This window comes from Corvus brachyrhynchos, unplaced genomic scaffold (genome assembly GCF_000691975.1).
Source record: "Corvus brachyrhynchos isolate BGI_N302 unplaced genomic scaffold, ASM69197v1 scaffold126, whole genome shotgun sequence".
Taxonomy (NCBI): Eukaryota; Metazoa; Chordata; class Aves; order Passeriformes; family Corvidae; genus Corvus; species Corvus brachyrhynchos.
The window spans coordinates 4373094-4391415 of record NW_008239283.1 but is presented as its reverse complement, the minus strand read 5'-3'; the positions used below and the strand labels follow the sequence as shown (position 1 = coordinate 4391415).

At 39.8% G+C, this 18322-nt stretch overlaps 1 protein-coding gene across 1 annotated transcript in view; it reads right to left on the bottom strand.

The window, feature by feature from the left end:
- Positions 1–16257, bottom strand: part of NCKAP5 (NCK associated protein 5) — a 380374-nt gene extending 364117 nt beyond the window's left edge. The window contains exons 1-2 of the mRNA XM_017740231.1: positions 16154–16257; positions 3641–3755 (exon numbers count right to left, since the gene is read on the bottom strand). The gene's annotated coding sequence lies outside the window, so the exon portion shown is untranslated. The remainder of the gene's footprint in view (positions 1–3640; positions 3756–16153) is intronic.
- Between the last annotated feature and the right edge of the window lie 2065 nt (positions 16258–18322).

Genomic DNA, 18322 nt, shown 5'->3' with positions numbered 1-18322 from the left:
CTCCTCTCCTCTCCTCTCCTCTCCTCTCCTCAGAAGTATTCAATGACCAGATAGTTGGCAATAAAGAGTAAATGCCACTGTAATCAAATGGGCGCTATGTACCAGAAATGGTAAATATAATGATAGGAGCTGGTTTACTATTACATGGTATGATTTTAAAAAATATTTAATTATTACTGTCAGAAACTGTGCTAAATAAGTTGCATTTTTTTCTACATGACAGATAAATGTAGGAATGTAGCATTCACAAGGAGCTGTTTGTACTAGGCACTGTATTTCCTCTCCACCCAGCAGAACTTCCAGAAGAACATCATATGAATTTTGCGAGTATATCAAGGAGATAATAGACACCACAGGCTGTAAAAACTGCAAGATCATAGACATGCAAGTTTATGCAGGTGCTACAAGCAAACTACATTTTCTTCCTGCCAAAAACGCCTCTCTAATCTCTAAGCTAGTGAAAATGTCCTCATTGCTCCAATATTTTCCCTGCAGCCACAATAATTTTTTAAATACATATGCAGCCATTTGATTTTATCCCCTAGAAGGACAAACCCAGCAAGTGACAATGTCCATCAACCCCCTTGAAGTTTACATACATTTTATATGCATCTTGCAAATTAGTCTACATACTCAGGCTCTCTGTAGTTATTAAAATCCTACTATCACTTTTCAAGAAAGAGAAGGAAGGATGTTGATTTTAGCTATTCAGGCATAATTCTCCCTAATTCAAGTGGAGAGTCAGACCATACGGGGACATTAAGTGATTTCAGGTCTCTGCTCCACTAGATCATCCCCACAGAGTTGGTTTAGTTCAGAAATGTTTGGTGTCAGGACCTGAAACCACAGTTGCTCATTACCCAAGCAGCTGCTTAGGATGAGATGCCCCATGTGTGCTGGAGCGGGGCTGTCTGACACCAAGGCACTCAAGCCAACATGGTTTTAATTTACTCAGAATAATGGTATCGTCATGCCTTGTACACCTACAAGAATAGCCCTGCTTCCATGGGGAATGGTGGTGTTTGGTGCTATGAACTAGAAATGCACTTGTCCCAAACAAAGCCAAAGCAGCGGTGAAGTAGCGCAGCTCCCATTCTGACTTTGCTGTTCCACATGTCCTGGCCTGCCTGGGTGGCACTTGGTTTCTACAGAAAATACCAAGAACTCACCTCAGAATGATTAATGCCACATCTAATGAGGAAGTACTCATTTTTCACACATACCAATAGAAAACTGTTGTCCTCAAGCTGGCATACTCTGGAAGCATTTTTGAGGAAAACACAAGTGTTGGGAGCAAGGCAGCAGCAGAGACACTTCCCAAAGAAGATGTTCACCTGGAATCCTTTCCATCTGAGTTTCTGTCAGAGCTCAAGCCCTTTAGCCAGCCATCTCAGCTTTACAGAAATCTTTTCTGGGAATTACACAATGACCAAGTGTCTGCACCTTACCACAACACTTACTCCTTGCTCTAGAATTTAAGCTTTAATTAAAAGTTTCTACACCTTATGCCTGCAAGGAAAATTTATCAAAACACAGGCAGAACGTAAACCTTCAACCTATATAAAGCTTGAGACAACAGCTCAGAGAATCTGTTTTTCTTCTTAGCACATCACTGAAATGAAATCACAGCATTTCCTAAAGGCAGCTTCACTGAGGATTTTTAATACACATTAAAGTGCAGTTCTTGAGGGGTTTTTGCAACCCTTCCCAAAGCAGCCCAAAAGATTTTTGCCTTCAGCCTCACTGTTCTTCCCTCCACAATCCCAAAAGAAAACCTATACTTTTCTGCTATCTAAAACATATTTAAAAACAAGATATTGACAAACTACAATAAATTGTACTGAGCAACATTATAATGGATTTATTTAGCAGAGCTTTGCCATAGGAATGTATTGACATATTTGCTTAGGCAAAATCTCCTTCCTTCCAAAAAAACTGAGCTGCAACCAAGAGTTTCAGGAAATGCTGCAAGATGGGCTGGGCAAGGACCTGCATGGGAGTACAGCTCTTGCCTCATGAGTCTCTGTGTCACAGATGCTGGCACGAAACTGCCTCTTGTCCATGTTTTAACACCACAATTAAAAGCTGACAGAATGACTGTTGATGTCCATGGGAATCCATTACCTTCCATGGGATTTGGGTACATGTACCATGAATTGCACCACACCAAGCACCACCAAAGGAGAAGTGCTCCACAGTATTCCCAAACAAGACCCAAAGCTGCAGGGCAAACCTCACGCTGTTTGTGGCTGGACTTGTACCATGCAGTGCCATCTTAGACTCCAGAATGATAGTTCCCATCCTCCAGGGAACAGCAGACAGACATTTCAGTCATGGAACACTGCAGAGGGCATAAGAACCCAAGTTTGTTTCAGGACAAATCCGTAGAAATGGTGAGGCTTCTCTTTACACCAAGCCCAAAGCTGCACAGGGAGCTGTCAGCAGCCACAATCCCTCTCCCCATTCCAGGAATGATCTCCCTCCTCCTCCCCTGTTCCCTGTCACAGTTCAGGGTGACTCAGCTCAGCTCCCAGGAGGAAAATCATCCCTGCCGGTCACATACATGAACTCTATCTGTCCACAGTGATACACATGCACTTCTGAGAAACTGTAAAAAGAACTGGAGAAAGAAAAATCCATGGGGAATGGTAGGACAGAGATGAACTGGCACACACAGCCACAGCTATCCTGCATTAAAATGAAGTTACATCCATGTGGGTTTCCAGACAGAAGGCTGCTATGGGATCTCCCACTGAACATCATTCAGTGTAGTAGAGTGTCCTGTGCTTGCACAAAGTGCCCCAAAATTTTGCACATTGGTTTTGTTCCTTACTCTAATGAAAGAAATAAAGCTATTAAACTTTCCTCATACAAAAACCAAATTTATCTTCTATACTCATCTAAGTGTATTGACATTGCAACCCCACTGGTACCCACCAAAGAGTCCTATAATAGGCAACTCTTTTGCAAAGATTGGCTGTGCACCATCACAAATCTCTCCAATATTTATATTTATGGCTTCCAGTCACTCACCTAATCACTATAAAAGTGTCTTCATGGGACTATATGGTTACAGAGAGGAGAACAAGGGGGAATCCAGTGTATCACCACCTCTCCTACCTTAACTGAGTGCCAGAGATTGCCCCTTGCTCCCATTTCTCTTCTTTCATTCCTGTTCAAGTATGAATGATAGCATTCAGGGGACATACTCCTGAGAAGAGTGGAGCTTCCTTCACCATAGAAATCCTACCTTTGTAAAATGCTTCAAGCTGCTAGGTATCCTTATAACACACAAGTTTCCAGTTCAAAGGACAGTGCTCTGCCTCTACAACACTCAGCTCCCATACTGGTGCCAAAAAGAGGATTTAGGCTCAGCTCTACCTACAGACTATACCAGAAACAAAAAGGAAAAAAAAAACCCAAACAACTCAGTGGCCCTCACTCCTTTCACTGTCAATACATTTTCTAATATCATGTTCCAAACCACACACTCATGGGCTGGTTTTGTGCAGGGCCTGATAAATGCCAGTTCAAAATTAACATGCACTGATGAAAGACCAGTCTATGAAGGTGAAAGGTTTGGACAAGTGGGAACAACTTCACTTTGCTGTTTGGGCAGTGCTTTGTTGCATATACAGACCTGAACAGCTCTGGAAGCAAGGCTGGTGCACAGATGGGAATTCAGCTGAAACATGAGGAAGTTCTTCCCACTGCTACTGGCACTTACACAGCTGCCATCAAAGAATGCCTCTCACCTGAATTTTTTCAAGACACAAAAATAAATTACCACATGAGTCACCATTTCTTGGTTTCTTTCTGAACAAGAGCACACACAAAAATTTTCTAAACCACTTTGTGCAATACAATTTCTAGTATATTGTCAAAGATTACTGAAAAAGCTCATGAGCCCAGGAGATGCTGCATGATAGGGAAATATTTGTATTTTGAGCTCTACCAATTCTACTGACCAAGATATACTGTTGTAACCACTGAACACATCAGGGGATTAAAGAGTTAATAAAAACATAAGAAACTGCACAACTAGATAAAGTACAATCTGTCACTCAGATATTGGAAACAGACTATGAAGATGCCAGGATAAGTACATGTACTTATATACAGAGAACACTTTAAACAGTTGACCAGGATTTATACATGCTGCAGCTGTCACACACACTGACATCCAAAGAGCCTATGCATACTTTCAGTGGAAGAAATTTCTAGTTATTTGCCATTTTGTAGAACTGTAAATCACATAAATGCTCATATTATTACCATGTGTTCCGAGAGTTTGCATCAACAGACCATCTTGGAAGAATTACAATGATGAATTATTGACAGTATCTCATATAGCTGGCAAACATTTATTTGAAATGCTGTGGTACAGAACCGGCCTCTTTCCGGTCTTGAGATTGACCCTAATGTAAACTATAGCATACAACAGATCAAAAAATATATAGCCTGGCTCTCAATTTGTGATCTCATTTTTATCATTTGATGGTTCCCATAAAGATTGTTTATTATTGGTGTGAAATGCTGGAACCAAAAAATCCTGTAGCTGGAAGCTGGAAGTCTCAGTAACTGAGCCAGAGTGACTCTTCTGGCCTTCTCTAAATATGCTTTATTTCTTCTATTGAATAAACAAACAGTCCCATTCTGTAATGACAACACCAGCCAGGATTTTCCCATATTGTTTTGACAGATGTTGTCAGGGACTGATTACAAAAACCTGTACACCTAGTAGATATTTACTGCTGTGATGTTCCATAATATAACTGAACTACATGCAGAACAAACTAACGTCATAGGAAGCTGTGCTAATGAAAAGCCTCTGACTATGGAACTGCAAAATAACTTTTCAACTGCAGCAAAACTATTTTTAAAGGTACTGGAGATAAAAATATGTTACTTGGTACACTGTACTAATAGAGCACAGAAAACGATGAATTGATTACTAAAATAACTTAGTGTTTTGTTCAGGCACCTTGCAGCGAAAGATCACGTCCTTTTCCAAAAGTCTCAATACTCCAAAGCCCTCAGCCAGAACAGCCAGACCAACCCTCAGCTGACTGCTACTTGGTTCAGTACATTCAGTCAGAATTTAGTCTATTAATTATGTTTTCGGTCTGTATTTACAGATAGGTGGAATATGCATCAAAGCTGGTGGGGCTGAATTATAAAAAAGTATTTTAAAGCATTTTCTGGGGTTTGTGTTACACTGACCATACCCATGCATTATTTAAAAAAAATAAATAAAAGTAGACTGAATCCCTGCTACAATTACAAACAGAAGTGTGAAACAGAATGATTTTCTATTATCAGGTGTTAATGTGCCCTTCCTAACCGTTAAAAGGAAACCTGAGACACTGCACCGTCACGGGTTGTCCTTTTGAATGCTGCTTTTCAGGACTGTAGTCCCCAGTGGCCCTGACATTTACTTGTTAAATAGTAAATCACAAAGTGAGTACCAAGAGGACAACATTCTTTTGAAGCTCAGGGAGAACCAGGGGACATCACAGTGAGGGGATTTGGATAAACCAGATAGTGTTTTTGCAAACCTGGTTGACTAAAAATTCTGGAAATTTAAAACCTGTAGCTCTGTATGACTGACCAAAGAGATATTAAATCATTTTGTCTGTGCAGGATGAGGAACTACACAATTCATGTGTAAAAGTGTATTTCCTCAGTATTTCTCTAGATTCCACAGAAAGAGACCTGCATGAATGTGTGCATACACACTGAGGGTAGGGTTGAAAGGATAAGTAGAGATAAAAGGGTATCAACACTACATTGCACATTTGCAACAACTGAATCCTTGTGTGGTTGGTTGGAGGAAGATCCTAACATGATATGAGCTGAAAAGTCTAAAAACGTTCAGTGATCAAACGGTTTCACTACTCTCTCTAATAAAATACTTCCTTTGGTAAAAAAAAGAAGAGAGATTTTTTAATTAGCTGTGGAAATGTATCATTTCATGGCTTTCTTCTGTAGTTTGTCTTCAGGTGTGTTAAACAAGCCCAAACCTGAGAATGTGACAATTTTTCTATTTATAAGTAAATTTAAATAAAACCTACTGAAAACTGAAAAAAGGCTTAATTCTTCACCAGTGTGAAGAAAATTTGAAATATATTCACACAATATAGTGCAGTTGGCATCCAGAAAGTAAGGTTTTAGGTGGGATTTAGAATACCTTAGCCTTTCCAAGGATACAGGCTTAAGTGACAGGCTTTCCTGGATATCAAGGACAAGACCAAAGCCCATTTTAAATCTTGTAAAGTTTTCCAATGATTTGCATTACTATTAGACTGATTTGATAGAAATCTCACAAAAGTGAAAACAATCTTCCCAGTTATCATGTGCCTTTACTTAAAATCTTAACTTTCCTCATACTAACTTTCCTCATACATATAAAGAGCATTTTTTCGATAAACACAGCACCACCGAAGCAGTTGAAAGCAGTCCCTGCCTGGGAAGGATTATGAACTGTCTATCATCCCTCTGTGCCCTAAGTAGGGTCAATAAGTCATTCTTGCCATGCACAGTATTATGTAAGAAATTACAAAGGGGCCCTATTTAGATGACCTCCTTTTTTTTGTTTCATATTCTAATTGCCCAGCTAAAAAGAGCACGTTGTCCCAGCAGAAACTTTAGGAACAGCACTGGGTGAGATGCGCATACAGGAGCACTTTACACGTGCACTCTGACCTCTCTTGACACTGCTGATTCTTTTCCAATTTCCAAAAGTTTCCGGGAGGAAGCAAAGGGAGTCAGCCCTGTCTATGTGATGTCTCAGTGACATTTCTCTGAGATGATAGTTCGCTGGGATTTGCACATCTGAAACTCCCTCCAGGGAGGCTTGTGAAAGCTTCAGCCTAACCTACTTTCAGGATTCCATGGAGTAATTCTGTTCCAAGAGCCAGCAGCCACTGATGGCAGCAGGAAGATGCAAAGGAGTGCAAAAGGACCTCAGCCCTGTAGGATCCAGTGAGGCCTAAAAGCCGCTCATAAAAATGAAACATCCCCATGAAGTTATTGAAAATCAAGATCTGATTTAAGGAAAAAGGTGGACTTTTGGGGGAACAATATTATTGAACTAACACAAAACCAAAAACCAAGTATGCCTTCAGATGAGAATCAAGCAAAAGCTTTATTAAAAAAAAAAGAAAAAGCAAGCAAATTTGAAAAAAACCACATTCACCCTCCAGTATCTTTGAAATCAGTTATGCTTCTAGCTAAAAAAAATGTGTCATTGTGAGACATATGTGATGACACTCATAATATTTCTAGCCATAGGTTGCATTAGATGATCAGAAAGTCAGGCTTAATCTGGCTTCCTCTGATACCTGAATTCCAGACCTGAAGCAGCTGTGGCAGAGCAGAGGCTCTCCCAACACATTCATGGACCCCCACACTGAACTTTTTAATGTTGCCTCCTCAAACAGAACAAGTTGTGGGTATTTTCAGCTCTCTCTTATTTTTACCCTTGTCTCATGCTGCAGAATCCCAAGGACTATCTAATATATTAGCTTCTAAAGGCATCGTCTTTTCATGCCTCCTGAATCCAATTTAAACTTCAAACTTTATTTGATTGAAGGGGGATGATGCTTAGCACCCCTGTGAAGAAAATGAAGACTGTTAAATCCATCAACAAGTGATTCATCTTTCAGATGAAATGAGCACCACTAGGAAACAGTGGAATAAAACAGATCCCCAAAAACCAAAACAGGTAGGCATCATCTTTAATCTAAATGCATTCATTTGCACTGTTCTGGTCACCTTCAGTGATTATTAGTTCCTGCATGCAAGGAGAGAAATGTAAACTAGAACCAGTCAGTGAAGGCAGGATGCCAGGGAAGCAAAGTAAATAAAAAGGCAGGAGAATTTCAGCTCTAGTGAAAGAGGATGCAGCATTACTGATTGCACCACCATCTTCCCAGTGGGTTATATACAAATGAGGACTGGCAAAGGTGAGGTATCCTTATAACAGATACACACAAGCTGGGTCCCAAGTACTTGTCCCAAAGTTTGGCTGGGTGAGTGCTGATTCCAACCCAGCCTTGCTGCCCTCAGACTCTTCAACCCCTTCACATAATGCAGCACCATTTATTTTACACAGTGAGCTGTGTTGCACCTCTCCTTCTCCCTCTGACACCTGCCAAACCATGTGAGAGGAATACTCCCCTCAAATTCCTTGCCTTTACACTGTAACTAATAGAGCTGACCGTGGGCCTACAGGAAAGCAAAAAAGTGCAGTTGCCACAATTACTGCAATCTAATTGTTCTGAACGAAAAATATTTGTAACTCTTCAAGGCTGTCAATGATTCTAGAAAATAATTCTAGAAAAGTTTTGCTTAGTTTAACCTACACAGCTGATAACTCTTCTATTAAAATTTTCTGTACTTTATACACAGAGCTCTACAGATTTATTTCATATCCATATTATGTTAGTCATATAAATTTGTCATTTAAAATTATTTTAGGCATAATGTTTACAGAATTATTACAGTAAGAAAGCTTATTGCAGAGAGATTCCAGTTTCAACTGCAGAAACCACTTGGTCTAATCATTTATGGGAGTAAATAAATGTTATGAGACTTCATGGAGAAACTATTATCCAAATTACTGAACAACAGAAAAGCCTTTATTATGTTCCAGGAATGCATTTCTGGCAGAGAAAATAACATTTGTATACAATGTCTTTTTATAGATTAGACAGGAGAAAAATGCCTGCATTGATGTACTGCAAACTGCAGGGATTTTTTTCTTTCCTGAAGAATTACAAGTGACATCAGTTTCCAAAATGTCTGAGGAGAAGAGAACATACTTTGTTAAAAGAATTCCAGCCTTTCTTATTCTGCTAAATTGTGTACTAAGACAAACTTTCCCATTGTTTATTGTTTGCAGGTCGTGGCTCTGGTGTAAAGAAAAAGTGCTTCGAGCTCTCAAGTATTCCTCCTGAATAATTATTTTATTGTCTTCTCTTGAGCAAAGCGGCAAAATGACCTGACAGAGATCTGTAACACCATTTGCCAGGAGCTTGAAGCCTCTGCCTCCAGTGGATAAAAAAGCCCTGTGAAGTCTCAGCAGACTGTTCTCAGGTTAGGTATTCCTGGATCATGTTGGTTCAAGAAATCCTCTTCAATGGCCAGATATATTGTATAAAAAACTAAGTAGTAATCACAGGGGTTCTGCAGAGGAAAACAGCTTGTAAGATTTTCCCCAGGGTGGTAAGCAAAATGCACATTGTAGAGGGAAAAAAGAAAAGAGCCAAGGTGTTGGGATTTTATAGTAAATCTCTAGGGAATTCTACTTGTTCTCCCCTTCATTGCTCTAGCCAATAACTGGCAGAGTTTTGGGCCACACTACTGAAGCTGTCTGATCCATCAAACAAATCTTTGCTCTGAAATAAACCTGAACCTCTTTCCAGCTTTGTTGATTCTGACTGTCAAAATATTGGTGCTGGAAGCAGCAGGAGCAGCAGCCAGGCTGGGATGAATGAAACCCCCTGTGGAGTATGACATTATCCAGGCACCTGCAGTACCACCACAGGACTTCTTGTGTGTCCAGCACCTGCAGCATGAAGCTGCATCCTCTCGGTATTAACAAAGCCCAAATGAAGCTGCACCTAAATTCCAATGTCTTAAATCATATTAAAGAGCAAGTTAGTCTCTAAAGCCAACTCGGTATGTCACTCAAGCATATTTTTGGATGACACCAACTGCCACAGCTGCACTGAGGCTCAGCTAGTAAGTTCAACAAATTCCATCCTAGGATCCTTTCCAATGATAAAAAATATAAGTATTTACTCATGGTTGCTCCGCTCTCTGCTCTCCACTTCCTCTCATTTTTTTCTTGTGTATGAAGGAAATAGCTTTGTAGGGCAAAAAATCCCTCTAATTAAGTGTGCTGGCATAGAGATCAGCCTGCTGCCTTGCAGCAAATCAACAGTTTTGCCATTAGAGAAAAGAGAAAATGTCTTTGATCACAGCACAACCTGTGTGGAGCTCTTAGTGGTCAATGAAAGAAGCACCTCATTACAGATCCTCCATCAAGAAGGAGAAGTTAGCTCAGAAGATGAGATAGAAGGCAATCTCAAAAAGCCAATACAAATTTCAGAGTAAGAAATTGGGTTCTGCAGAAATTGTAGTGCATGGCTCATGTTGCTAGAAAAGACCTCGTTAGAAGTACCCGCATCTTGATTCAAACACAGTCTTTGTGTTGCACAACAAAACCACTACATTCCGCAGAGAAGCCTCTGTCCTCTCCACTCTATCTCCTTTAAATGAACAAAGAATCCATTTAAAGATATTTAGTTTCAAAATTATTCGGTTTTGGCACTCCACCACAGCCTCCTGAGGGGACCAGCAGCAGTACAGGGGCCTTGCTTTCTGCCCTCATAAAGCTCTCTTGTTGAGAGGCAGTCCATAAAGTGTGCTTTCAGTTTTTACTGTCAGTAGTGATACATCACATTTGTATCATGCACGTCAGGCCAGGCAGTCACAAAGCCCTTTACCAGACCTCATTTCACAGAAGAGCTGTAAATGCACATCCCACCCATGCACAGATACCCCCTCAGAACTGCATGTCTGTTACCTGCATGGCCCAGGTGATCCTTCAAACCTCCCAGCTGAATACTTACCCAGCCCAGCTGGATTTAGATTGCAAAAGAAAGCAGGATTACATTATTCTCCACAGCATTTTGTAAACCATGAAATTTTATATTCAAATATTCCTTGTAACATGTATCCCTATCCTACAAGACTGCACAACAATTCATGCATTTATGTTAAATAATTCAGGCCAAATATATGTTGCAATATTAAAAGTAAGTTGTTAGCAATAAAAATGGCAAGAGACAAAAAATCAGCCCCATGCTTCTCCACAGAAGAATCAGGGAGGTATAAAATATTTTTTACAAATTTACCTGCACTAACTTGTACCTCATGATGCCAGAGAGTGTTGCAGAAGGTAAAACTGTTGCTTCAAATGTGAACATGGTTCCAAGAACGCATTTTGTCCCCACGTAATTTTTTGCAGTAGGTCAGTTTGGTTTTGAGCTGTACACAGCCTTTCTAGACTGAAAAAAGAGGAGTACTACAAGTGCAGACATTATTTGGATTGTGTCTCTGCATGTATCCCCTGTGGGCTCAGAGAGGTGGAAAGAGTAGGAACTACACAGCTACTGTTATTTTCTCTGGAAGGGTGATTCGGAAAGAATAAAGAATTGGCTTTTCCTTTAGGACCAATCACAAAACTGAGCCAGTGTGAGTGAGAGGCTGGAAAACAGAAGTAAATTACCTTTCTTCCAACAAATGAAAGAAATAAAGGCAATTCCTTCCTTGGAGCAATCATATTTCTAAAAACTGGTGTCTAGAGACACAGTCTGACCCTACAGGAACAGAGCTAACAGCAATGAAGCCAGCTGCCTTTCCAGGCAAAGTTCTCCTGGGTTGATGTGACAAAGACAACATTCATGTGGGCTACCACTAAAGAAATCATATCAAAATTACTCTGAATTCCTGCTTAGTGCTTCTTACCACAGACAACAGAAAGGGACAACTCCTTGCCTTTGGACAGGAAAATAAATTTGGTCCTGCAAGGAAGGATATATGTCTGGAAGAGTAATTTCATTAAGGCCCAGGATCCATTCTGTGATCCACAGCTACCTGCACTGATCATCAAGGCCTTAAAATCTCATTTAAGTGTGATGTCCTCATTTATCAACTCTAGTTATCACAAGATTAAGGTTTTGGACTACTGCCCTGAACTGTCCAATTGTGGAAAACTAAAATACAGTGTTCATTAGACTTGCTTTCTAGGAAGGAAAGGATTGTCAACAACTTCACCATGTGCGTGATGATTTTAATGCTTAGGTGAGAGGCTGGAGAGCTGCCTGTTATGCCACCAACAAACTGTGCCAGCAATTTGAAGAAGGTTAATCTCAGTTTATCCACAGGCTCTGTGTGAGGCTTGAAATGATCTCTTTAAAGACTATAAAGAGAGAGTTTCACCATGGTGGTGAAGTTCTGCAGAGAACGGGCTGCCTCAGCTCTTACAAGCTCCCAGATTTGAAGGACAGCCTAAATCAGTATTTCCAGTCCCATGGCTTGGGTAATTCAAAGATACCTGTAAGTTTTTGCTTCATCACTGACTATTGCTCTTTTTTTTTTGACCAGCCAATGACTATTGATCATTTCGGTTATCCTTATGCCATAAAACTGTAGGAAAAAAAAGGAAGTTTACCAAAGAACTGGCTCCACAAATACTTAGAGGTGCTCACAGGGCACTGCCAGCAACATATCTCTTGCAGTACACTCAGAAAATCCTGCTTACCTTCTACTATTTCCTACTGGAAATCATTCCTAGCAAAATTATACTCAGCATGATACACACATCTGGTATACATTACTCTTTCATTTAGGTTTTCCACTGGCTGTGTGAGAGGGTGTAACTATTTATATTACTTCAGTATTTCTTCTCTTCCTCCATCCATTTATTACACAACTTCTATGTTTAGTAATAATTATCTGTCCTCACAACAACTTGTCCCCCAACTTTCCTGCATGTGATCCATGGAAAATACTGACCAAATCAATGACTAACAAAAGAAAATAGAAAAATTATTTTTTTTTAAATCCTGCAAACCCAAAAATCCCAGAACTGCTTCCCAGCAGGTTTTATTTTGTAATAGCAAACATTATAAACGTTCAGAGCAAGAATTGGTCAGCTTGCTGAGGAACAAAGTTTACTGTTTGATGAAGGTGAAGAAACATGAGGACTCTTCTAGCCACTTTCAGCAATCTCTCTATAGAGACACAGCGCAGTAGCTGCATTTGCTTTCAGTTCACAGGTCACACAAACTGTCAGACACAACTTTGGTGTAAACGATAAATTCTATTTGTAATTAGTGTCAGTGATTTTCACTTTTAATCTAGAAAAACAACCACTATCTTTTTGGCTTTTTTAAAGGTATTTTGTTCCAAGCTGTTCTGGTGTTTGGCAAATCCTTATAAAGACCATTAGACCATTGTCCACTGAGAGGCAAAATGCTGACATTCGCATCCCAGTACACTGCTGCCTCACATGTGAGGACAGACCAAGAGTTCTGGAGTGATAATGAGTTTAGGAAAGAACTGTGAAAGATGCACTAAAAGTACTCCAAGCAAACACACTCCTCCCAGAGTCTCCTATTGCAAATAGCTTATTTCTGTCCCTGTGCCAGGAGGATTGTGGGGCTCAGGCCCAGCTCCAGTTACCATGGCAGAGGATAGAGCAGTGGTAGGGAAACATGGGTCATGCAGCTCCTGCCACAGAAACCAGTGCCAAACCTCAAAGTTACCATGGCTGACAGAGGGGAACAGCTCCCTTAGGCCAATACCTTCATTTGTACCTTGCCATACCTGAGGCATTATCAAGCATTAAGATGCAGCGCAACATAAAAAGCAGAGGCCTCCATTCTCACAACTATTGGAGAATACCATGCACTTAGGAAAAATCCCCTTCTGCCCAGGTGGAAGGAATTTTGCTATTAGCTAGGCTTCAGGTTGGGTCAAACTTTCATCTTTATCCACTAATTAACTTGATATCCCTCCATTGCTGTACCACTTTCCTTAAATATGGGGCCAGGCTTCGTCCTCCAGAATTCCCTAGAGCACCAGAAGGAATAGTAAATCCTACCTAAAATTAATAGGTATTTTAATGTAGAAACCAAAGGGCACTTCACTGTTCAGGAAACCAGCAGAACAGCCATTCCCCTGTCCTACGGGCAGTATAACCATTGCAGACTCCACGCAAGGTTTTAAATAAAGGAGGGTATATATTCAGATACCCAAAAATTTCAGAGTTTGATCTGCCAAAGGCATGAAGTAGTAGTGGCTTTTACTGTAGCAGAATCACTGAGTAATACCACCCAGGGGAAAACTTGAAGCAAGTTCTCATCTGCTTGCCATTATAAATTATGTCGACCCTTCAGTCAGACTTATGTAATTTTCCCTGTGGAGACACACCGAAGTTGTACAACTTTTCAGCAAGTTATTCTGGGGAGAAGCCCAATAGAAACCTGCCTGTGTTTTGGCAGGATTTAAGGGCTAATATCCAAGGAAACAATCCAGAAAGCCAGCTTTCCAAAGGATATTTAGCCTCGGGGACACCTAAAAACTTTTTAAGTGTTCCCAAACCATTTCATCCACACCTGTGCAGAAGTGCAGGGCAGTTTGGAAGGTTTCTTACACAGCTCCACCTAAGCTCCCCCAAGCTCCAGAGCCCAGGCAGCAGTGCCTGCAAGGCCAGTGAGCTCCCCAAGACACTTGCTCCCTGATTAATTGTGAAGCAAAGGAGGCTCTAATTTGCAAACATCCAAACCCCAGCCTAGTGCTGGTACAATGAGATCAAGAAGGAAATACAGATGGTTATTGCATCCTCTGCACCTGTTTGTTTGACCACTTTCTAAGCACCTCTCTTGCTTTCTTTAAGGTAACTGATATATCACATGAACCACTGGGCATAGGGGATACATCTGTCATTGCACATATGCATAAAGGAAAAGCAAATGACATGAAAAATGTTATTATTCCTGAGGACCTAGATACATCTTTTGATTTAAACTGAGTCAAGACCATTTAAGACAAAGGCTTAGTTTGAAACAAATTTTGTTAGCCCTGAGATTCCATTAGAGAAAGAAAACCATGGACTGGCTTTTCAGTGAGTCTACATTTAGTTATCAGCTTCCTCATTTAGCAACTTTAGAAAGGAGTTATTTGGTCTTTTGTAATAATAAATTACTTATGTTTCACTGATTGTCTATAGATCTCAAAACTAATAAAAAAATCCATTTTACAATCAGTTAACTCTTGTTTGCACCCTCCTGTACCCTTACTGCTGTGGGGCTTGAACCAAACATTTAATGCTGCTATAGGCCAGGTGCTGCTCAAACTTATTGTATGTATACTATGTATTTCATAAGCACATAGACTTGCTTATTTCCATCATACTTATTGCTATTAACATTGACTCTAATTTTGCAACAGTGACTGGGGATTAGTTGGACTTACCCAAACAAAGTAGTTTTAATCTATTCAATAGGTTACCCTCTGTAATAATTGTCAATTAGTAAGGCTTTTTAAAAGAAAACCAACCCCTCAACTCAGAGATTTTTCGTGTTGATTCTCTTGAATATTTTGTGATTAACTGCATTACAGTTATTTTCAAAGCATATGTGTACTTGCCTTTATGTTTCATGACAAATGTGTCTAAAACTTGATTTTATAGTTGAATTGACATTTATTTTGGCAATAAGCTTAGTTCTTATGAGCCTGTCTTCAGCACATGCTCTGTGCTACTTCCACATTAACAATTAACAAGGCACATTTAACTGAACCCCTACTGCTGCAATGTGATCTGTCACTAGAAACTTTGCAGGAGTCTTTACTCAGAGTTAACAAAAGTGAAGTCAAAACGGACTGACTGACTAGGACATGTTACAAGAGGAAGCAATCAGGAATTTCAAATGATTTCATATTAATTTTGTGTGGTAAGATACAACACCGGTAGAAAACAATACTTGTTAGTTTTGGAAAACATTTTTTTCCTATTTTATTTGTTACTTCCTGATTAAATTAAGAAAAACCTGAGATAACATAGGGAACACTTTTGATTCACCTGATTTCAAAGATTTGTTTTATACCAAAAGGTTAAAGACAGTGCCCTTCAATAAAATATTGCATAGAAAAAAACCTCTCTGAACCGTCTATAAAAATTTTGTTTCCATTTCTAAAATCAGCACAATGATCTACTGGTTAAGATTAAATTTTGCTAAGGCATAGTAGAGGCAGAAAAATTGGAAATCTCACACCTAGGCAGATGAAGGCATGAGCATAAAATGCCTAGAAAGCACCAACATTCAAATACAGATGTGAATTTAAAAGTCTGTAAGGTTTCTGCATCTATAGGACACATTATCCACAGCGGCTGCACACAGCAACTTCCTGGGCAAAGTCTTTCACCTATTTACATGGTCTGTTCTATCAGCCAAGCTTTTTCCCAAAACATGAGGTTAAATCAAAAGTGTTAATGGCATCTTTCAGTGCTACTAGCTGTAAAACTCTTTTATAATATCATTTAAAGCATTAAACAAAAAAATCTGTCCTTACTTACAAGGCAAAGCAGAAAAGGAAGGTCATTCATTACACCCCATTCACTATTTTCTGTTTCATTCTGTAAATATTATAGTGCTACTGAGAAAAAATATAATGTCTAAGGTTCTTAGATCTTCCTTCAGAGTTTCAATCACTTGCTTCCCAAGAAGGGGTTTAACAAATACCGCACTGTTCTGTCAATATTTGTATGCAGCACCACATAGGGCAAGCTGCCAAACTTGCATGGTTTAAAGAGCCAAGGGTGGAAAACTGACACCCTAACAAACACACTCCCGACTTTGTCTCTTTTAAGGTGGTGGTAAAAGTGTCATCTTTGCCTCTGACTGCAGTTTTGGAAGGCTCTTTTGTTTGCTTGCTCTACTTCTCCAGAAATGCAGTATTTGATAATCGCTGTTCACTAAACTTCAGGGATTTGTTTCATGCTCAAACATTTCTTATGCAATTATAAGCCTTTTGCTCTCCACCAGCTGCACTTTAAATGTATTTTAATTGGCTGGAATTTAGATGGAATCCATTTGGCAGTCATTTACATTTGAAGCACGCCCCTAGCAGCTGAAACAGACCCCAGAAGAAACCTGATTACTTCATCAAAAGAAACTGCTTGAATACCCTCAACTCCTACATAACTACAGTGAACTCTATTGTATAGGTGTGGTGATGTAATTAATAATTCTCTGCTATGTTTTTGCTTATACTGGGACCAGAATGGATTATCAACCGATGCATTTAGGGAGTGGTCTCAGGTTTACAGCGCTCAGCATTAGTTTCCAAACATCACTGTCTTTCCAGAGAGGCCTTTCTTGTGCTGTTTCTCTATCTGATGTAGCAACACTGTGGCCCAAACAGTGGTATTATTGTTTCTATACTTGCAGCGCAGCAAGAATGTCACCAGCTGGATTTTTTTTGTATAATATTATTTTAAAAGCTTCTAATGTGCTAGTTATTCATGGATCAAAGTATAAACTAAGTTTAGGACATTACATTAGGAATGGCTCAGTTTTCCATTTCTCTTTATTTTTGGGCTCCTAATGTGTATTGCAAGCCAACTTTGCAGACCTTGATTTAATGTAGTAAGTTCACCCTGGCCTGCAGTTTGTAATGCAGAGGTTTAAGAGTTGACAGCAGTAGGGAGAGCTACCAACAGCTGCTCAGAAAAAAAGAATGAGAAGACATTAAGGAGAGAACCACAAGAATTCTCACTGTAAGATGCAGTATTTAGGATGAATGTAGTGACATTAACAGGTCAGATTTAAAAACAGAGAGACATTCCAAGTGGTGCTGATTGAACACGGGGTATCTGAAAAACCCAGAGTTCTGCAATCCATGAAAGCTTCTGTGAAATTGTAACTGCTTGAGAGTTCACTTATCATCAGCGTGCCATGGAGGATGAAGGAGCAAAAGAAAAGGGATTATTCTCTAGCTGAAGTACAATGAGAACTGTTTTCTACATTTAAAAGGTGAATAGTTCTTGAAGGGAAGTTATGACAATACTTGCCACCTACAGAGAAAAGCAGCATTTCAAGTGCATTGTATGAAAAGGAGAAGGATTAATGCCACAGAGAGAGACCATTATACCATAGAAGAGCTGCATATTTTAATAATTTGACTCCATCCAGCTCTAGAAATTTCCATAGTTAACTGGCTTATATTCCTAAGAAGTGGAAACCCTCAGTGTACTGAGTTCTTAAGGGAACTTACTGGACAAGTTACTTTAAAAAATCTTGAAAACATGCAGAAATGGCCAAAGCAGATGATAAAACATGAGAAGCCAAATAATCTGTTATTTTTCAACCACCTTATGATACTTCACTGAGAGAGGTCCAAACAGCTCTCCAGACTCTGTTTGCACTGTTACGGTAACCCAGTGTACCATGCTCACTGAGTATTTCATCCTCAAATATATTCATGACATACAGAAATATTCTTGGTTTCCTCCCTTTGAAGGCACAATGCCTATAACCAACCTGGGACAAGACCCCAGCTTCTCCATGCCATCCTGAATTTATAATTGTCCCATGCAGAGACACTTGTGGCCACAACCCTGATCAGAGCTGACTCAGGTTAACAGCTGGAAAGCACAAGGAAACATCCTAGATCTCTGAAAGCCAAAGAAAACAGAAGTGGGGGCTTAAATCCAGAATTCTTTCACCCTCATCCAAGCAGGAAC